Source organism: Dipteris shenzhenensis, chromosome 26 (genome assembly GCF_047967505.1).
Source record: "Dipteris shenzhenensis isolate YYH24624 ecotype China chromosome 26, Dip_SZ_1.0, whole genome shotgun sequence".
NCBI classification, from domain to species: Eukaryota; Viridiplantae; Streptophyta; class Polypodiopsida; order Gleicheniales; family Dipteridaceae; genus Dipteris; species Dipteris shenzhenensis.
Genome location: NC_141621.1, coordinates 48,756,177 through 48,779,764, shown reverse-complemented (window position 1 = coordinate 48,779,764; position 23,588 = coordinate 48,756,177).

Genomic DNA, 23,588 nt, shown 5'->3' with positions numbered 1-23,588 from the left:
CCTTCCCTTTCATTTCTTCATCTTCTTCCTTGCTTGCTATGCGCCCCTTTTCATCTACCTCCACCCAATCGCTACCCTCTAATCATATGTAACACACCTCACATTTAGCGCTTGATCTTATCAATAAAGAGTACGCTTACCCTCTTGGGTGGAGATGCTCGAGACATTCCTTTAGCTCACACCAACCTTTGGTTTTCTTTATTACTCTAGAATGGTTCCAAAATTTTGGCCTTTCTTGAGTACTAAAATATAGGAACCAACCCCTATAATCTTGAAGTGGTTACAACTCACCAACTTGACTTTAATATGGATAATCTCAATGGTGATATTATAGTGCATATAATATAGAGCATTTTAAATGAATTCTAGATTAATTCAAATGATAGCTCTAATGTTTGCTAAAATTAATTGACTAGTCGCCATATGTGGACCTATCATAAGTTGGGCTATGGAGATAATGATATAGTTTACATATTAATGAGATAATAATCAACCACAACCAAGTGTCTAATAGGTGAGTACAATTATGTTCCATCCATGTCATGACAATACATCTTCATCCATAATGGCTCCATGTTATCTTTGTCAATTGTAAGCACAACTCGAATGCTTTCAGTGAAGATGAAATATTAAATGATCCAATGAAAGCCCTAGGGATGGTGTATAGTCCTAAAATTCTAGCTCTATCCTTTTGGGTATCCACTTGTCTTCTATATGGATCATTATACATTGCTCTACCTTATAAATAAAGTGATCATGAAGCCACGATTGATCTAGTGGTGGATAGTATTGTTCCAATAATTTATCTTCAAGATCATCCACAAATCAGGTTCATCCCATTATGGAGCTAGTTGCTTATCTCGCACCAAAGATAAGAAATGCAAAGAAGGGATTCATGCTAGTCTCTGTGGCACTATCCTTTTTGCAAAGTCAATGTAAGAAGACAAATACAAAGACATCTAATTCATCCAATACCTCTCACAATAGCAACCTTTTTCGATGCTAGTAACGATAAATTGTGAAGGATTGCCCTCAAATCTTGAAATAATTTATTGATTGGTAGAGCTACATGGTCCTTTAGTGATAAATGTATTAAGTGGTTAAGACTAAAATTCACTAAATTTTTCTCGACTTCATAAGTTTTCATCCATTGTGTTTATTCTAGTATTTCATTTAGGGTTCATCTACAAAATAGAGAATTAGCTCTAGAGGACATCTCTACTACAAGACAACTTTCTCCCACAAAATAGCTTCTCTTACATCAAGTTGGTATTGGGCTAGAATATCTACAAACTTAAGAAGGGGAAATGGAGGTTTAGTTGTACTCTATATATACTTTTTTCCTACACTCTATGCACTAATATGAATCTTCTTTGTTATCAACTTTGTTGCCCTAATGCACCATATTTATTATTTATCATTACTGTTGCCATAATGCAAAATTTTTGTTTGTTGCCATAATGCAAAATTTTTGTTTGATAAAGTCCAAACATATTTTTATAAAGCATCTTTTAGTGCAAATTAAGAGGCGTACTAAAAGTAAAGTAAACTACACCTATCCATAGAGGATAAGATAAGGTTTAAGGGAAAAACCCTAGCCCTAACCCTAAAGGTAAAGTTGTGTATATCCCTCATTTTCTCATTATAATGAATTACAAAATTAGTCATCTTTTGTCCCCCCCCCCAATCCTCCATCTCTCTCTCTCTCTCTCTCTCTCTCTCTCTCTCTCTCTCTCTCATCTCCACAGCCATCTAGCTCCCTCGCCCCTAGCTATTTAGCTCCTTACCCTTACCTTAGCCATGTGGCTACTGCCACCCCACGCACTTTTCCAAAGTAGTAGTTCGTTCATTGCATCACAACAACATGCCATTTGATAGGTCATGTCATCAAAGTAGCTTGTCAAAGTAGTTCATCAAAGTAGCAATTTGTTTGCACCATATTGACGTTGCAAAGCTCCAATGGTTAAGTTACAACAAGCGGGAAGCCACATATAGCCAAGGCTACTACAGAGAACCAATATGTCATCTCAACTCCCTTGACTCCTATAGAAAAGAAACCCTCTTACTCTACCATTTCTTTAGCCCCAATACCCCCCATGCCCCCCCCCCCCCCTTTGCCTTGACTTTCCTCAAATATTAGTGCAAGCTTTTGTTGAACTGAAAGTTGAAAAGATGCTAGAGATAGAGAAGGAATGTGAGGAGTAAAGAGTTGAAAAAGTTATGCAAAGAGCAAGAGAAAGGGAAATGGCAAGCGTGCACATGAGTGCGGATGCCATATCCACAAAAGAGAGTCCAAGGTGGAGACAAGGGCAAGGGTTTGGAAGGAACAACTTGTAGCAATTGAGTCATGAGGCCAAATTTCGAGAGCAATTGCAACAATAACATGCTGCCCATTCCAGCCCTCATGTTCCATGCATTGAGTAGCATCAGGAGGAATCTCAAAAAATAAAAGGGCCTTTATTCAGTTACAAGATATATGGTAGAAAATTGGGGCAACTAAACCAAGAGGACACCAACCTTGTAGCACTCCCTAACACAATGCAGTCATGGGATTCTTCAGAAGTGTGGCATCATTGGTTCGGCCATAAATCCCTTGTAATGTGACTTTTTTGTTACATGAGATACCTTGCTTAGACATGTAATGTTATACACAATAATCTTATTGGATCCAAAAAAGAAAAGTGGGTCTTCAAGTGCAAGCAAGATCATGCTTTAACAAATTGGGTTGCATCAAAGTTGCAAGTATTTGTGATGCGAGGTAGATATAGTTTCCAATCAAACATTTATGCACTTGGTTGTATTATCAATGAAATGGTGCAAGTTTTTATTTCATAGCTACAAATATTTGAAGAGTAATGTATGTGCGCCTAACCATTCACTTTTGAAGTCTCTTGTGATGAAATATCAGTTGACAAGATAATAGCAACCAATCTTATGGAGAAGAAAACAACTCAATTGTAATGGAGAGGAAAACAACTAAATTTTAAATGGAAGATTTTAGGAAGTTTGGTTATGATGGGGAGCTACCACGTGGCCCATAAAAAGGATGGACATTTTGCTAGATCTTGTTGACCAGTGTAATTGCTTGTAAATTGAAGGAACTTAATGTACCAAACGTTCTTTAGAATATAATACAAATTTGTACATACATTTATAATAACATTGTAGTATAATCCATGTTTTTTCTACATAAGTACCACAATTGAAGAAAATATTGAGTGTTGAGGATTGCATAAAATTTCATGTACAAAAGTCACCATATCTATTGCATCCTACCACATATTATAGCATGTTGTATCATATCATGTCTCAATGTATCATGAATAATAACATGTGACATGTTGCATTATATTACACATCACATCATGTTCCTTTTCCCCTTCATGATGCTTTGATGTTCCTTGATCCTTGCTAGAACCATGGATTTAATCTAAGAATATACCTCCACTTTAGTCATGGAAGATCATGTACTATGTAAAGCTATCCATTGACCTGTTTTTCCTTTCTCTACTTTGAATATTTTTTTTTTCAGAGTTTTGTTTTTCTTCTTGTACTTTGAATGTAACATATACTTTGATTTTGGAGTTTTAACTATGCATCTTCTCTTATGTTGCATAGCATAATAACATGAATTTTCCAGGATGAAGCACTTGCTTAGATATTTATTGTATGTTCCATGCTATGAGTAGCTAAAAATCATACTTTCTCTATCACAATAAGCAAAATCATGCCATTTTATAAATCTATGCCATAACCCTCTTGTATCTCAATCTTAATGATTTATCCTTATGGGGAAAATGACTTGAACTCTGTTAAGTCTAGTGGTTTGAAAATTTAGGATGGAAACTAGCAACATAATAAACCCATTGTTGATGCAATCTTGGGCATTATAGACTCTTGTTCTAATCTAGGATATTAATATTTTAGGATCATACATAGTTGGCACTTAGGTCTAGATTGATGTTGATTGAGTTGTAGAATCTAGTATTCTTACTTTTTCGTGGTTTTAATTTTTACATAAGGATATTTTTAATAAGACTAATTTTTTATGCATGATTAAAATTTTTGAAAAATACCTAAGACAATACATTTGGATGAAAGCCATGTTTTTTCACCCAATGCTTGCCCATCATCCTAGTAGCAAAACTTAAGGTATAATGTAAACTAACTAATGTAAATTAATGTTTTCAAAAATTCAACCTTTTTGCTATTTCCAAATTAATTCTATTTCTTATCATTTTCATTTTATTTGTAAATTAATCTATTGAGGTAATTGCTTGATAAGTTAGGCTTTTTTAACTCAAGGAAGCCTCCATACATTTTTTTTCTCTTGATTGGTTGAGTGCCTTGTAGGTAACTGTAACTTTTTGTTGATTGATTAAACCCCCTTTGTAACCATCACTTTTAATTTATTAGACTCTAGAACTATATTTAGTCTTTTTTGCTTTAAAATATATTTCCTTGCTTTTTTGCTAAAGTTCCTTTTTCTCTTACAAATCCCAAAGGGTTGTTCAAGCTTTTTGTTAAAGCGATAACAAGCCCGGGGATACAGGCATTACCTGTCTACCCAAATTCAACTTCATTGTTCTAACAACTGGTTGGTTTGGATGGTGGTAGGTAAGTAGACCTTGACCTCAGAGCTTGGACTACCTGATGGGTTCGACACATTTGTACTATTTCTTTGTTTAAATTTGCAACCTCAATATAATAAAAAATTCTATTGTGGATCCTGTTACTTAGGTCAAAGTTATGTCAATTTTATTTTCTTAAATTTCAATCCATTTATTGTTTTCAACTTTTAATTATTATCCAAATGATTGAATTAATTGTATGGTTCATTTATTGATGGGATTATTAAATCTAAACACACACACACACACACACACACACTCTCTCTCTCTCTCTCTCTCTAGGACCTTTGTGATAGTTGGGTGTGCCTACAATTGGTGGGCTCCACTGACATAATCGAGCGGTTCACAAACATTGGAGGGCTTTTTAGAATTTTGTGCTCAAATGGGATGGTGTACCCTCGGATAGCATTTGTATTGGACCATTAGAGCATTTCAGTTTTGAAAGAGAAGTGATGAAGAATTTCTTTGGGACCTTAGACCACCGCATTCCATGAGGAGTTAAATGCAAGCGAGTGGTTCGATGAGTGCAAAGGAGAGTACATATCCTCATGAAACATGAAGAGATTAATGAGAAAGGGCCAGTAAAGTTGTGAGGGCTTATAAAGGGTAGTTTGGTTGTCCCTATGGGAACATTTTGAGATAAATCCCTATCATAGACTTCAAGAGGGTATGGAGCTCAACTCTCAAAAGTTCAAGTCATGAGCTCGCTCACTATCTACTAAAGTACAATTCTTGCTTTCAGCTCTTGCATTCTGCTAAGGAGTATTTGCACAAGTGAATTGTCTTTCTATGCCATTACTTCTACAAAAGTTCATGAATACTGAAGACATGTATTCACCTCCTCTGTCTGATCTCATGACTTTGATCTTTCTACCTATTTGGTTGTCAACCATGGCTTTGAATTCTTGAAATCTGGAAAAGACTTCATATTTCTCTTTCAAAAAGTAGACCCAACAATATCTATTGTAGTAATTGATGAAAGCGAAGCAGTAAAGTGAATCATTGATGTTGCAAGTTTGGGCATAACCCCATACATCTGTATGAATCAAATCAAGAATACCTCATGCTCAAGAGTGCTTCTGCCAAATTTGTTTCTCTTTTGTTTACCAAAGCAACATGCTTCGCAAACTTTTCCAAGAAATTGTAGCTTAGGAATTCCAATTGCCATATTCTGATTTTTGAGCTCTATCAAGCTTTTGAAATTGACATGTCCATATCTCTTGTGCCATATTGCAGAAAGTGACATCTATTGCGATTGAGCTAATATGGCATGCAAATCTTGTACTGAAGCTACCTCGGAGAAGAGTAGAATTCTTATGATGAAAAATAATGTGGCACAACAGCTATGTCTTCATGGATGACCCCTTTGCCTTCACAAAACATGACATTTTTGAAACAAGTGAACATGTCAAATGGAGGGGGGCTGATTCTACGCAACTCGAGAGACTCAAAGACTTCCTAGCTAGCTATTAGAGACAATAGCTCAATGCCTAGGAAGGAATTGAGGCTGAAAAGCTCCACGAAAACTGCAGACTATGGATAGATGAGCAAGGAAGCCCTTCAGGTTAGTCTCTTCTTTGGATTTCACGACTTTGTAGAGAGCAATGAACTGTTCTCAGTTGCTACAGAGAACAATGAGCTACCCTTAGCACTATGTGTTCCTTATAGCATAGCCTTAGAACAAAGGCTTACCTTCTCACCCCTTTCAATGAAGCGCAAGCAAATGAAGCCCACACACTGAGACTCCAAGCCTCATAAGCTTCCTACATTACACCACTTCATGTATCCTATCATCTCCCAAAATAGGTTGAGTATCCTAGCAATTTGTTGGAGACAAAGCTTTAGACGTGATTTTCCTCGTGCACCCAATCCTATCGAGAACTTAAAGCATGAGATTTTGTAATTCCACCCTGTAATGCCACTCAATTTTTATTGGATGAATAGAGGTCTTAGAGCCTATTACTCACTCCATGAAAGGTCTCAGATCCATCAAAAAGGGAGGAGACAGAGTTTTGGTTCCCCCTAACCCTTTATACCTTCTTCTTTCATGAGAGTAATAGTATTTGTAGAAGATGAGGAGCTATTTGCTATGCTAGCTTTAGATTTATTGATTAATGAAATATAGGGCCTCTACTCACTCTAACTTGCTGTTCATCTATGTCAAAATTTCTAATAATCCTATACGTGCAAGTTGCCTGTAGAGTCACTTACTGTGTTTGGTTGTCATCTGTGGAAATCCAGCACTCCTCTATGGTCTTTGCTCTTCAGCTCATTGGGAGCCCTTCATATGATCTGTAGACGAGTGGATCATCCACTAAGCTAGCCCATCTCAAAAGCTTTTGAGGTGGATGTGAGGATGGCTACTACAATATATGTTCTGCTACCTACCCAGTACTATATAATGGACCTTTGGCACTCTAAATCTATTGTAGCCATGTATTCATGAGTTCATGAGTGTGCTAGCTGTAGCCAATCATGCCTCTACTACTGCTCATACAATCCAAAGGACAATATCAAGGTATGTTGGGTAGCAGGGCTATCCACAGAATGAAGCTGCTTGTCCACTAAAGCTTACAATGGCTCATGAGTTGCTCAATAGCTTGTGTTGTCCTCTGATGCTCATTAGCTTCTAGTCAGCTATATGTTTTTGGGGGATCATTGTCTAGTTGTGTTGATGGATCTTATGAATCAGTCGTGCTGTTGTACCTCGAGATGGTCATCTCCACTACTCTATCTTAGAGAACTCCCAAGAGTGAACAAGTAGGGGAGGCTCACAAAAATGGAGCTGTGAGCTTGACTGAGAAGCTTGGACCAAAGAGGTTAAGGCATTCCTTCTCAACCTTTACTATAAGGCTATGCAAGTAGCATATGTTGAGGCTTCGAGCAGTCTTGAGATCAAAATAATTCCTACCACACTGCCATTACAATACAAGGAGAGATCTAGTCATCGAGATAGAGACATACTTAATAGATATCAAAATTGCTATCTCTTCGCAAGCATCACTATTCCAATGTCATTTTACGTGCAATGTTTAGTTTGCAGGAGCTCTATATATTGTTCACGAGTTATATATCTTTCATGTAGAATGGTGGTAGACTCTGACCTTCTGCTCTACTATATTTCAACAGCTCTAAGAGCTTTTCATGTGCCACTAAAAGAAAGTTTGTACACCTATGTCTGCTAGACCATATTTATTAATGGCTCTGACCAATAGCTCCATTGGATTTACCTTTTGACTTAGTAAGATTGATTTCTCAATTCCGAGTGCTTTGAAATGGGCTATGGTCTCTAAGACTAACTACTTTATGCCAAACTACACTACGCTAGTCTTTTCTAGGCAAGCATATAGAATAGAGGGTGACTTTTTTTCATCACTCACAATAAACCATTGCTTGAGCTCTCAATTAGAGCATCAACTCCACCACTCTGTTAAAAGCTATAATGTATAGCTTGTGCTAACTATGGTGACTCTTTTATGGAGTTAGTCAATCAACCTTTGTAGTAAATGAAACTCGAGAGCTCCTCTTTTGTGGAGTTAGCAGCAGTAAATGAAAATTGAGAGCTCCGCATTTTGGTCAATATATATGAACTTATTAAGGGCGATCTATATGATTGGTAGATTAGACTTACATATTCTTACGAGAGTCTGTACAAAGTGTCAACCAAGAAAGAAAAACCACCTATATGGAAGATGGGTGCCAAATGCCATCAATTATATATATGAAATTATGCTCAAGAACATGTACTAGTGGATCTTTAAAAACGAAAGCTTTGATTAATTAAATCATTAGTATGCACCTACTCACAATGCTCGGGAAGAACAAAAGTATCAGTTTCATCGGTCCAAAGTATGGTGGAATCTATTGCAAAGAAACCACTACTGCCTTTCCTCACTGTCGCATGGGGACCGTTGTAAATAGTTCTAAACCATTTTACATCAAGAATAAAAATACTAAATCGTCTAAAATAAATTTCATAGATTTTGCATATGGAACCACAATAATCCAACTGCGAGGAGAGAAGATTGGTATCCAAAGCACTTGCTCGGCTATCTTGTGTGAAGTTAGCCATGACTCCACAATCATATGTGACCCGCTTTGAATTGATGCATTCCATGCAAAAATGTCATCCATATGACCATAATGTACTATACTTTTTATACTGCAAAAGAGCATCATTAAAACAATGAGGATGCATCTATTTTATAGCATGATAACTCTTGCTCATGCTTGTTTATTGGCTCTCCATCATGTTCAGCTTTATGTAGAGCTAGTTGTAGCCAATCAAGTGACATGTAAATGGGGAGAAGGGCAAGATCCCATGGATATGGTTGTGATCGCGTGTACATTACTCTGAATCTCCTCCTTGCATTTATTCTTTCTGCTTTGGCCACTTCATATCTCTCAATCCACTTTTGCATCTCCTTGCTATTGAGGATACAAAACTTATTCAAATTCTCCATTTGCTCTTCACTCATCTTTCTTTCAATCCCTTTTCCTTGGGGAACCTCGCCAACGATGCAATAATCATCCTTGTTATGCCAAGCCTTTATGCCAAGCCTATGACATATCGGGATCCATGGATGCAAGAAACTCCGTGATATATACTAATGACTCTTGCACAAGCCATCCCTCTGCCATGCTTGCTTCTGGTCTTGCTCTTTGCCTTACAAATCCCTTCAAAGTTTTCATAGACCGCTCAAGAAAAAACATCCATCGACTATGAACAGTACCTGCAATGGCCACCTCATCAACTATGTGCACAAGCAAGTGCACTTGAGTTGTCATAATGCTCAAGGGAAAGTTCTTCTCAAGCAAGCATACGGCTTCGATGGAGTCCACCCTAGCCTTCTCGATGCTCGATATGGAGATCTCTTTTTGAGATATCCACCTATTTCACATGCCCATGTAAGATATATTCATTATCAGTCTACAAATTATTCAACTTAAATTGAAGAAAATGCAATCAATGCAATTTGATAGTAAGCATACCTCACAATACTACTGATCTTGAATATAGCATTTCTAACATCTTCTTGTAAGCACCCTTTCACTAAAATTGGGAGGATGAACTATCCAAGCAACAAAGAAGTCATGTTAAATATATAACATAATCATAATTACACTAACACCCCACGATTATCGGTACACTAATCCTACTGCTTAGAATACCAATAAGACCTTGTGCCAATCATGGGACTTGAGCCCACTAAGCTTATTGTCCTTTGAAATTGCTCCTTTCAAGAAATGTGTGTACCCTATCAGTGTTCGAAAAGAGGCAATGTCTGCCTCGACTGCTGCCTCCTCTCTCTTGGAGAGGATCCATGTTGCTTTCGGGAGGACACCTTTACGAAGCACGCAATTGGGGCCACAAACGAGGCATCCTATTCATAGTGCACAAGTCTTCTCACACTCCTCTCGAGTCTTTGAAACCAAACAAGTGTGCCCAAATAGTATCCCCCACATTCTTGAAGATATACATGGGATCCAAGAGATAATTGATTTGTAAATGACCCCAATAAGGAAGCTCGTGAAAGATGGATAGCCTCTTCATACCACAAGGAGGCTCCTCTCCATTCACCCTCCAAGCTTGAATCCAGTCACTTGCCTTCAAATATGGTGGTGGTGGATCAAGTTGGCCTCCACGCACGAGATGGTCCAGTCGAAGGTATTGAGCATGACCATAAACATTTTCCTCATATGTTTGGAGTATCGTGCAAGCGGTTTCAAACCCGGTCCACAAATAGGACAAGCATGGTACCACTTGTAATAACAAGTCTTGCACATGTGCATGAATGTGTAAGTATAAAACATGCGCGCGAAAGAGAGTCATAAAAGAATAATCCTATATTATACATGTAAAGACACAACCATGTACCTATGCACTCTACATATCTTGGGTAGTCATGCATGGTCCACATCAAGATTCCCCTAAGCAAAATGTCATTGGTATGTCTAGGAGCTCTAGAAATATCAAAGACCTGCACTCCTCTCCATAAGATCTGTAACTCCTTTATCAAAGGTGCCATGTACACGTCCATATTTTTGGCCTTGTACTTCCCTGGCACAAGCTAAGCAAGTATGAGGTGTCCCTTCTTTATTGTTAGCCATTGTGGGATATTGTAATTCACCAAGAATATGGGCCATGTTGACCAAGATGTCGAGTGTAATCCGAAAGGTTTCATGCTGTCCATGGCGAGCCCAAGATGTAAGTTGCATGACTCCCTTGCAAAGTCTGGCCACTAATTGTGTATGTGCTTCCAAGCTACATAATCTGCAGGAATCCTCAATGTGTCATCAGTGGACCGATGAGATGCACGCCAAGTCATCAACTCTGCTATGGATTTGCATCGGAACATGTGCTGTATTCTAGCAATGATGAGAAAGTGTCTCAAGACCTTTATTGGGATCTCTATATCATTGTTCCCCACACTTCGGACAACTAGCCAAATCTCCATGGTACAATCATTACCGCAAGCATGGATGGTATCATAATCCATGCCCACTATTGTTAGCATCTTCTTCGCTTCATCTCTTGATGCAGACATGGTGTTTGGTGCAGGCAACATCTTCTGGAGCAACCTATCGCAATCGCAATTCAAAGATACATAGGCTTCGAATAATGATGATTCTCAAACATACATGATGATTCTCAAAACAAACAATATCCAAATAATGAGACAAATTAATGCGGGAGCTAACCTCATTAAGGCCGAGGCACTTGTATCCAACCACCCATACTTTGCTTGTAGATTCAAGATTGAGAGACAAGCCTGTAGTTTAGACATCCTAGCACCCTTGTACAACTGTGTTGATTGCAACTATCGCATATTGACCTCAGACTCAGACATCACATGTACATGTGATGTAGTGCCCCTAAAAATAGAATCCATCATGTCCACCATAGCCTCGTCATCATCTGGCATATCTCGGAGACTATAGTCCTACTCAAAGTGTGAAGGGATACACACACCCTCGCCACCCTCCTCATCTTGTCTCAAGGTTTTGTGTAAATATAAGATCTTGTCTCAAGATTTCATGTCATGTACGCATGCAATATTAATCATGAGCTCAAATAGTATTGACAAACTGATGGTCCATCACCATATGCACCATGGGCTCCTCCCCATACATCTGAAAGTGGTGCATGACATTATGGCGTTGATGTCGTACTTCTCGCTTGCAATGATTGCAATGACAATACAACCTCTCCATAAGACACCCTGCACTCTCGAGTATTGGAGCATCATCTGCTGATGAGCTTCCACTCGTCCCTTCCATCTGCACACCTCCATAAATCATAACATGAGCTGCAGGAAATCCATTAAGATCCAAAAAATAGCCATCCATGAGCTTCTTTCCTCTCTCTTTAGATTAAGTACCCTGAACCATCGCTATATAGCGGTGCTTTGCCCTGCTCCATCACTATATAGTGATGCTTTTAGCATATTAAGTGTTGCTATATAGCGACTAACTAGTGTCGCTATATAGCAATGCCTAGGGCTAAAACTCAAAACCCTGCGTGATGCTATCTTTCACAACTCTATTGCGGGAAAAGCAAAAATCTCTCCTCCAACCTTATATTCGGTGACCTCACTTTCCTCCTCTCTCTTCCCCACACTCCTCACCCCTACCCAGCCCCTCTTCCAACACTTGTGCTCCCTCTCTAGCCTTCTCTCTCTCTGTGTGAAAGGGAGGGATCAAGGAGGATCAAAGCACCACAAGAGAGACATAGGGTAGCAAACACTCAATCTATTGCAATCTATATGTGTACTCAACAATACATGATAGGCTTCTTATATAGAGAGAGCCTTTAGAATAGTCAAACCATGTGGGATCCTCTCATCCACATCTCTCCTTGTGGATATCCTCAATCCACATCTCCACATCATGTAGTCCACATCTTAGGGTGGCTACTTTGATTCTTTCCTATACCATACCTTAGCCTTTAATTATGTGCTCATGGCACCACAACTCTCAACACCTCCCCTTGGTGCCATGATCCTTTAGCTACTGCAAGGTGGTCAGATGTGAGTTACAAGATCAAATCCTCCCCTGGGTGCTTACATGGCTACTCTCAGGTGGTCAGGTTTGATTACAAACATATGGGTAAGGTTGGCAAGGTTTTTGTTTCTCAATATATTCCATTGATGTCACCATTTGGCTCATGGCTTAATGATGATGCTATGTAGTTGACCTGCTGGTTCTTCAATCTGCAATCTTCTTCCTTGTGTCCCAGCTTCTTGCAATGGTGACACTTTGGTTTGTTCTTTAGTCTATAGTCACTTTGATAGTGACCCATCCTTTCGTAATGGTAGCACTTCATTGATGTTTTACTGAATAGTGCTTGTTCTTCATTATAGCTATTGCGTGTAGATGTCGATGTCGATGCCTTCAACCTCTTTCTTTTTCAAGAAGAGAGGATACACATTCCTCAAACTTTGGATCTGGCAAATTCTTCAAAGTGGTTGTCAGTGCACTATACTCTGTAGGCATGCTTTTAAGGAGAATAGCAAGTGCATCTTTCTCTCCTACTTTTGCATTTATGCCCTCTAGTTGGGTCATAATGCTTTTGATTTTGTTGACAAATTGTGCCATGGATTCATTGAAGCCCATGTGCATACCATAGAATTCAATCTTAAGATGGATTTCTTGGTTTTTGGCTTTTGCACCAAACACTGTGTTCAACTCACCCCATGCATCCTTGGCATGATCCTTGGAGTCTATATGATGAATTATGTTTGGACCCAAGTGCAAACCAATGAGTGATAGTGCCGCTTCATCTTTTTCCTTCCAAGCATCATTTTGTGCAGTGGGTATTTCTTCTTTTACAGTCTTCCAAAGCTTTTGATGCATCAAGAGATACCTCATTTGTGTAGACCACGTGTGGAATCCTTCCCCAGTGAACTTCTCAATAGTTGGGGTGTGTATTGCCATTGCAAAGGTCTTACTAGTTGAAGATACTTTCAAATCTGGCAGTGTCTAATTGCATACAAAAAATCTCAGTTGACAAGTGCGTAGAGCTCAAAAAACTGGTTATTTTTCCTTTTTGGAGCGCATGCAAATTCTTTCTGGATTAAAGTTCTACCTTGAAGAAGTTTTTGTGAAGAAGAGGGGGCCTTGATGATGTGGAACAGGAGTTCATATGCTGCTTACAAACTGTGGTTGGTAGGGGCTATGTGCTTAGGTGGCACTATAGGTGATGTGGCATATTAACCAATCCTAACCATAAACCTAACCATGGTTAGTCTTTCCCACAGTTACATGAACAAAACCTAACCATGGTGCATCTTAACCACAGTTACTTGACAGTTACCTTATCTACCACGTGGCCTAAGGTAGGCCTTAGAGAAAAAAAAAAGGAGGAAGCTTCTCTGCAACGATGATTCCTACGACGACGATCTCAAGTCTTACTTCTAGGTGCTTGAAGTCGTGAAGCCATCGCTCGCATGTGCTACAACAGGTCACTTTGTTGCAGAAGGTTATGAGCAAGCTTTAGACTTGGAGTTGTTTGGAGTCGCTCGCTTAGAGGCTTGTTGCAAAGCCTTTGTGAGTCGGCACTCAGAGGAGCGAGCAAACTGAGCCCGAGAGGGCACGCCTTTCATTTGGGCTGCGGACACAGAGGTGTAGACGAGGGCTGAGCACTATTGGCATCATTTCGTAAAAGGCTACAGGGAAAGATTATTACAACCACTGGGCGCTGCTGAGGAGCTGAGCATAGTTGGAGATGCGGTTGGCTGGAGCTATGGTGCCATGAAGCCTGTGGAAGCATTGGCGATGCGAGGAGGAGCTACCCAGTCGTTGTTGCAAAGCTGCCAGTTGTTGCCAATATCTGTGGCTGTGTATCTCATGGTCGGCATCGTTGTAGGAAGGCTGGCCTGTGGGTGCTGTTTGACGAAGGTGGCTATGTTGGATGCACCTTGTTTGCTGGAGAGGTCTGGTCGAAGAGCCACTCTTGCTGGCTGGAGGTCTCTATTGAGAAATAGAGATATCACTGTCTGTAGGGCTCTATCTAAGAGTTCCTTGGGTAGCTTTGCAAGACTCTCGGTTGGGGATGTGTCTCGAATGAGCTGCCCCAAGTTAGAGGCAGCCAGGATGGAGTGGGAAAGACCATCAGCAACCTTGGGAGAGTTCCTTCAGAAGGAGAGCCCTTTGGCTCAATAGCTACTTTGAAAAGCCGTTTGAGCTAGAGATTTGGTTGATGATGAGGACAATGAAGCTATCGTTTAAGCTATGGAGTGTGACACTCGTTGATAGATAGGTCATAGATAGAGGAGCCTTATGAGCCTTTTTGTCTCTTCCTCATAGTAGAGTAAGGTCTACGATATCTATCTCTCACATAAGAGCAATGGAGAACATATGAATCTCTCTAAATAATTCTAAGGAGTTGGAAAACAATGGGCTCACTCTCTCTCTATCAAGGAACTAAGTCTCTCATCTCTTAATAGGAATAGAAGAGACCTCTCAAATCTCTCAAACGAAGGATGGCGCCTTAACTAAAGGTACAACCATGCTCTGATACCATGTGAAAGGGAGGGATCAAGGAGGATCAAAGCACCACAAGAGAGACATAGGGTAGCAAATACTCAATCTATTGCAATCTATATGTGTACTCAACAATACATGATAGGCTTCTTATATAGAGAGAGCATTTAGAATAGTCAAACCATGTGGGATCCTCTCATCTACTAATTTTCATGCTTGATTTTCAAAGGTTAACGACAAAAAACGAGATTTGGTGAAAGAAAGAAGACTCACTTCTTCTCTTTTTGGTATTTCTCTTCCTCTTCTTTTCCTTAATTTCATGCTTTCTCCTTGTTTATAGGCTTATGCTTGTCCCCTCAATGTAATCCCTTTGAAAAGTTGCTTCTCCAAACTTCTCCTTCCTCTAACTAGTTATCTTAAAAAATGGTATGTTTCCTCTCTTTTGTAGGGCTAGTCCACAAAATACCGAGCAAAACTTTTCCAAGTAAGAAACTCCTTCCTCTTTTTTCCTATTTTTATTTCCATTATTTGCATTGGCCTATAGCTAGTGCCTTAAGTGCTAGTTGCAATGATGGATGTAGGAACCCTCTCTTCTCTTATTCCCTCTTCTTCCCCTCTTCCCCTTTTTTCCTCCCTCTTTCCCACCTCTTTCCCTCCCTCTATTATTTCCTCTTCTTCCTCCCCTCTCTTTTCCTCTCTTTTGTGTATGCTTATGCATGAGCTCATAAGCATATGCTTATGCTTATGCATGAGCATATGCTCATATGCTTATGCTTATACATGAGCTCATAAGCATATGCTCATATGCTTATGCTTATGCATGACCTTATGCTCATATGCTCATGCATAAGCATAGCATATGCTTTCTCTTTTCCTCTCTTTTCCTTGTACTCTTTCATCCTCTCTTCTCTCTTTTCTCCTCTCTTTTCTTCTTTTCCCCTCTCTTTTTTCCTCTCTCTTCCTCTCTTTCATCGTCTTCCTTCTCTTCTTTTCCCCTCTCTTTTTGTTTCTCTCTTTCTCTCTTTCAATTGTGTCCCCTCTTCCTGATCCCTCTCTTTTCCCCTTTCTTTCATCCTCTTTTCTCTATTTTCAATCGCATATGCATTTGTATATGCTTATGCTCATATGATCATGCATAAGCATAAGCATATGCTTTCTTTCCTTCTCTTCTTTTCCCCTCTCATTTTTCCTCTCTTTTCTTATTTTCCCCTCGCTTTCCTTCTCTTTTCCCCTCTCTTTCCCTCTCTTTTCCCCTCTCTTTCACCCACTTTTCTCTAAGTCCTCTCTTTTTTCCTCTTCCTTCCTCTCTCTCTATTATTTCCTCTCTTCCTCTCCTCTCTTTTCCTCTCTTTTGCGTATGCTTATGCATGAGCATATGCTCATATGCTTATTCTTATACATGAACTCATAAGCATACGTTCATATGCTTATGCTTATGCATGAGCTTATGCTCATATGCTTCTCTTTTCCCCTCTTCCTTCTCTTCTTTTTTCCTCTCTTTTCCCCTCTTCCTTCTCCCCTTTTCCCCTCTCTTTTCCTCTTTTTCATCCTCTTTTCTATCTTTTCATAAGAATATGCATTTGCGTATGCTTATGCTCATATGCTAAAGTAGATGCATGAGCATATGCTCATATGATCATGCACAAGCATAAGCACATGATTTCTCTTCTTTTTCCCTCTCTTTTTCCCTCTCTTTCATTTCTTTTTCTCTCTTTTCATATGCATATGCATTTGCGTATGCTTATGCTCATATGCTAAAGTAGATGCATAAGCATATGCTCATATGTGTATGCTCATACATGAGCATATGCTCATATGATTGATTTCTCTCTTTTCAACTCTTTTCTTATTTTCCCCTCTTCTTTTTCCTTCTCTTTTCCCCTCTTCCTTCTCTTTTTCCCTCTCTTTTTTCCTCTCTTTTTTTCTTTTCCCCTCTTTTGTCCTCTTTTCTCTCTTTTCATAAGCATATGTATTTGCATATGCTTATGCTCATATGCTAAAGTAGATGCATGAGCATATGCTCATATGCTCATGCATAAGCATAAGCACATGCTTTCTCTTCTTTTTTCCTCTCTTTTCCCCTCTCTTTCATATCTTTTTCTCTTTTTTCATATGTATATGCATTTGCGTATGCTTATGCTCATATGCTAAAATAGATGCATGAGCATATGCTCATATGCTCATCCATAAGCACAAGCTTTTCATCCTCTCTTCTCTCTTCCTCTCTTTCAATCGCTTCCCTCTCTTCTTTTTCCTTGTCTTTTCCCCTCTCTCTCTCTCTTTTTCTTCTTTTCCCCTCTCTTTTTTCCACTCTTCTCTTATTTTTCCCTCTTCTTTTTCCTTCTCTTTTCCCCTCTTCCTTGTCTTATTTTTCCCTCTCTTTTCCCTTCCTCTCTTTCATTCTCTCTCCTCTCTTCCTCTCTTTCAATCACTTCCTTCTCTACTCTTTTCCTTCTCTTGCATTTACTTATGCTTATGCTTATTTCCTTCTCCTTAGTCGTATTCAATTTTTTTTTCTTTTACTCCTTAGCCATATTTGGTTCTTTTTTTCTTCAAATAGATTCTAAATGGAACAACCATGCCCTCACCCATGGGTGTCCTCCCTAAACCTTAACCCGGTTCCCCATGTCACATGGATTAATACATAGCTTCTCTGCTAGCTCATGTAAAAGAGAAGATTGTGCAAGATAGCGACTGGGTGAAGTACGACGTCCAGGTGCATGTGTGTGGGTGGGATCCAAGCCAAAGGGTAGTGGAGCAAGGGCGACCGAGGTTTGCATGACCAACCTATGGGATCTCCATAGGTTTTGGAGAGACTGCCATGACCGCTGGAGCACCAAATATGATTGTATAAAGGACATAATGGATTGTGTGGAGGCCTTCGTGGACTACGAGTACATAATCCATGAAGAGCATGATCGCATATAAGAAGTGGAGGATGAGATCCCCAATGACCCACTTAGTGGCTCAGAGGAGGAAAGTATCTTGAACAGTAATGCAAAGCAGTAGACCTCCTCCACTATTTTGGCATTTTTGGAGAATGTCTCTTTTGGAGACAAATTTTTCTCAGTAGTATTTTTGGCGATATTTTTTATATATGAAAAACTTCTTGGATTCCACTTGTCTTTCATATATATTTGTCATTTCAAAACTAGCTTTTCATAATTATCTTAAGTAAATAAATGTACTTTCATGTTTGTCCTTTCTGTGTTGATGTCATTTCATAATTTTCACAAGTGATTAATTGTATTTTCATAATTTCTTGAGTTTGAATTTCATAATTGTCTTAAGTAATTAATTGTCTTTCCACTTGTTACCGCTCTTGTGTTTGGTTTTGTCTTCATGTTTGTGTCTACGTTTATCAAATCTCCCCAAATTAGACATGGGATCACATTGCACATCTGATGAGTATGGAAGACCTCGTAGGAGGAGACATCATGATATCTACTCTCCAGAGGACTTTGATTCCACTCAAGCGACTCCTTAAGGGCCTACCCCTGGCCCGACTCCTCTTGGACCGAGCACTGTGATTGCCCCTCGGGGAACTCCTTTGCTAGCAACCCATGGCTTCACCGAGAGTCTCGACGAGTTTGTCGCACAGATGAGCGATGCGAAGGTACTGAGATTCTTCTCTCTGCTATCTAGAGGACCTTAGCTCTTCCCTCTCCTACACCAATGGCTGGACTTACTCGACAGCCATCCCATCTAGCCCCTTTGACCACGGCGAAGGGTTGAGGCTACTGTACTGACTTGGAAGATGTAGACAATTCAACACACTCACATCCCTACAGGTCTCCACTTGGTTATGAGACCCAGTACTAGTCAGATCCCTTGCCCTCTCCAACTCCCTCTACTACTCCTTGCTTCGTAAGCACTCACAGTTATACCCCTCGCTCTAGCTCTACCACTCCCATGACTCCTCCTTTCCTGCCCGAGGACCTATTCTATGAAATCACTAGGGCTAGAGAGATAATAGAAAATAAAAAGGGCTTAGAAGTGTTGGCCACCATGAGGCGGTTAATGAGCCACCACTTCAAGAGTAGTACAGCTACTGACTGGCAGTACCAGGATGACGAAAAGAAGAATGCAATCATTGATGAATTGAAAAGACAATACTCTAACCCCCCAAATTGGGAGTTCAATAACTCTTACATGAAAGAGCACGTGGGTGGGGTTTTGAAGCATCATAGGTCAACCTTGCGTACTTCCATTGTCAAGGGGAAGGATAAACCCAACTGGTCAGACAAAGCTGACTAGAAGTTTTTCAAGAAGCAGTACAAGGACCATCCCAAAAAGTTCGAGAGTCAGAGGAGGGCTGCGAGGGGATGACTGGACTTCGTAGGTACTTTGCACTTTGGTGCAAGCAGACGGTTGGCATTCGAGACATGGGTAGTAAGTCTACTTCTTCTCATTTAATTTATTGTTCTATTTGTTTTATTACATATTGCATGCACTTTATCTAACTCTCATAAATTAGGCCCACAACAAGATGCGATGGGTCACCTTCCCATAGACAAAGAGACGAGACACACATTTCACATGGGAGTGAAGCCATGGTTTATTGAGATGAGGGCCATGGGAGCGACAATCGATTGGGCTGAGGTGGCTGCTCGCACGGTATAAGTCTACTCCTACTTGTAATCTCACTTTTTAAATTATTTTATTCTTTAAGTTCTAATCTAATATCCAATTAATATGGTTTCACTCTTAGGGTACAAGCTCGAACGTCCCATCAGTGGAGGTAAGCAGTGATGATGAGGGATTTGGCTTACATGGCTTCGACAAGGGCTAGGGATTAGGCCAGCGCAACCACAATGATGACAAGGATGAGGATGACGATTCGGATGAGCAGTAGTAGTGGTAGTAGTATTAGTAGTATTTTGTATATACTTCGGCATGTATATGCTTTTGTATGTTGGCTCGTTTGAGCGATTTTGTATCACCCTTTCCCAAAAGCATAATTTTGTAGCAAACAATGTTATATATCTTCGGCATATATATGCTTCTGTCTCTCAGCTTGTTTGAGCGATTTTGTATCACCCCTTTCACAAGGAAAATTTTGTAACAAACAAGGTTTGAGATTTTTGTCTCGCTTGTGTGCTTGTAAACATTCTTTTGTAATTACTTTAAAAAAACATTGGTGGGGCAAAACACGGCTTACTGTGGCCCTATTTGGCCCCACTAATGTTTTTTTAAAGTTTTTGTTAAGCATCGCTATATAGCGATGCTTTACCAGTGTCACTATATAGTGACATTTACTAGAGTTGCTATATAGTGACACTTCTTTTCCGACGCTAATATCGACGTAAATACAGACCTTTGTGCCTGTCAAAAAAAAACTTTTTAGTGTAAAAAGTCAGTATTTTCGTCGAAAAATGGCATGTGCCTTGTAGTGGTATACAAAGGTATTTTAATTGAACTTATACCAGATTGATTAAGAAAATTGTGAAAAGAGAATGCCCTTTGGAAATTCTTTTGGATTTTATTTCATTTTAAAAAAGAGATATGCTATTTTCCCTATGATATAAGATTTGCTTGGAAGATGCCATGGATACTTAATTCTTTCTTTGCAGATGTTATGGCATTTAGAGCTTGTGAGTGGTGTTTTATGAATCATGGAAGGATGTGACTGATACCAAGCATGGTTATATTGATATAGATCTACTACTAATACTTGTTTGGTTTTATGTTCATTGCTAAAAACCATTATGAGAAGACTTGAATGACTTACCGGTATCTTTGCTCCTTTTTAGTCACCATTGAAGGATGGGCCCCACTCGGGATGGGGATAGTACACACACACACACACACACACACACATAAAGTTAACATCCATAGAGTATAGCTGCCAAATGCAGGGTAATCAGTGAGGTGACCAGGCCGAATGATCTACTTCAACGGACAAGCTCAAGGGAGTTTGACCCCCAAATACCCCAAGGCCAGTGATTAAAAGCAATGTGCACATGGAAGGAGTATAGCTCAAACTTATGGAGTTTGATCCCCAAATACCAAAAGTCCGCTCCAAAGTCCAAGGATTCAAGGATTCTAGGCACAGGTTGTATGTTCCAGCTACTGCCAGGACTAAGGAGATGCACACTTCAGGTCCACGTCCACGAAAGTACAAGGAGTGCAAGCAACGTGCGCTTTTTAGCTCCACATCCATGGAAATAGCCACGCCAATGAAAATAGCCATGAAAGGAGTACAGCTCAAACTCAGGGAGTTTGATCCCCAAATATCCCAAGGCAGGGTTACCGTTGAGTGTCTCGTGGAAGTTAAGCCTCGCCACTCCAGGTTTTGAGCCACATTCACGGGGTTCAAACCACAAATAGGTTAAGGTGTGAGGATACTTAGGGAGTTTGAGTCCCAAATCACCTAAGCCTAGGACACGCGAGGCTAACACAAGTGCTATTTGGAAACTGGCTAGGACAACCTCCTATAGCATCACAAGGAACACCATGTTCATCCTTCATAAGCTTGAGAGATGACTCCATGGGTGTAGCAATAGCTTTGGAGTTAGCCATTCCAAATCTTTCAAGGATGGACTAAAGATACTTTTGTTGAGAAATGAATATGTCACCTGACTTCATTTGCTAACTTCAAGTCTAAGGATATAATGCAAGTATCCAAGGTCTTTCATTTCAAACTCATGAGAGAGTTTGGACTTCACATCAGCCACCAAAGCATCATTACTTCCTGTTAAAATCAAATCAGTTGGTTGGATTTTCCCTTCAAATCAACTTGCTTCTTCCTACAATCTTTCTCATAGTGTCCATATTTTGAACAATAATAACATTGAATTAAACTTTGATAGCTTACCTCTACCTCTACCTCTACCTCTTCTCTACCTCTAGAGGAATAGCCTCCTCTTCCATAAGAAGAATGGTTACCTTCATGAGATTGTTGATCCATGTTGTAGTTGGGCTGGCTGGCCTGATGTCTTCCTTTTCCTCTTTGAAAGTTGAATCTTCCTCTTTTTTGCATTGATGAAAGAAGGGCTTTATCATTTGTGCTTGTAGAAGCACTCGTAGAACTACAACCATCATGAATGTTCTTCATAGCTGTTTTGTCTTTGATCCTCATCTCTAAGAATCTGCTCCATCTCTTTAAGAATGATGAGACCTTGAACAAGGCCCTTATATCCTTCCTTCAAGCCATGAATGATGATTGTAGATAACTCATTATCTGTCATTTTATCTCCAACAGCAACCAATTGTTGATGTAGATCTTTCACTCTTTTGATGAAGTCTATAGCAGTCTCTTTTTTGTTCCTCTTTGTATTAGTCAGCTCCGATCTCAAAGCAATTTGCCTTGACATACTCTTTGACTCATAGATGTTCTTCAAGGTCTCCCAAGCTTTCTTAGGAGTCTTCACATCCATTAGATGACTGAGAATATCATCCTTGACACTTAGCTTCATCATATGGACTGCAAACATGGCCTTCTTGTCCCATTTGGCCAATGCTTCTTCATCGTCCTCAGTTTCTTCCGGTTTATCTATAGAAACTAGCTCCCAATAATATTGAAAGAATAGGAGTGATTCCATCTTCACTTTCCACGTAGCATAGTTGGTTCCATTGAGCTTTTTAGCTCCCTCCAAGTGTAGACTGTGTAGACTAGGTGCCATTCTCACCTTCAAGCAAACGATGTAATGAATGGGGATTTTCACTCTCACCAAACTCACGTAAGGCAAGACTCTAGGAAGCCCGTGCTCTAATACCATGAAAAGAATTGGAGATGGAGAGGTAATGAGACACGTTCAATAATGAACAATACAATTGCCAATATGGAGGAAATAAGCATGCTCTTTATTTCATGCATAGAGTAGCAATCACTACTACGTACAAATGATGGGCTAATCCCCAAACCCAAAACTAACACCAAGAAGCTCAATAAGATCTGACAATGCATACAATAGTAAGAGTGTTGGCTACAATCAATGCCACACTACTCACAACACTTCACAGTATGTGTGTGTCTCCCTCTCCAACTATGTCCAAGATTGCAGACTACAACTGTAGAACCAATATATCTCACTAGTGTGAGTGAACCACAACCCTTCCTTTGGTAGGTAGATGATCCATAATGTGGGGAACAACTATTTTTCACGTCCATGAGCTGGAGGATCAATCTTCTTCAGTTAATTGAGGTCGCCATGTAGGTAGGTAGGTGCAGTCTAGAATTCTGTAGGTAGGTAGATAGCCAACTTGCATGCTGTAGATATCAATCTAGAAATCCGATCTGGAAGATCCCAACGGTGAGGTTGTTGTCCATAAAGAGAGAAACAATTCATCTTTTTACTATTCCAAAAGTTAACGGTTAGTTTGAGAGATATCAATGCTGCAATCCTGCATATAGCAAAGTTAGAATCCAGAAATCTGCTCCTTGATTGAAGGAGTCTTTTCCACCAACTAAGCACACGTGCTGTGTGCTATCCAAGGTACATCCATAAGTCAAGTGCATGACCTTAGGCA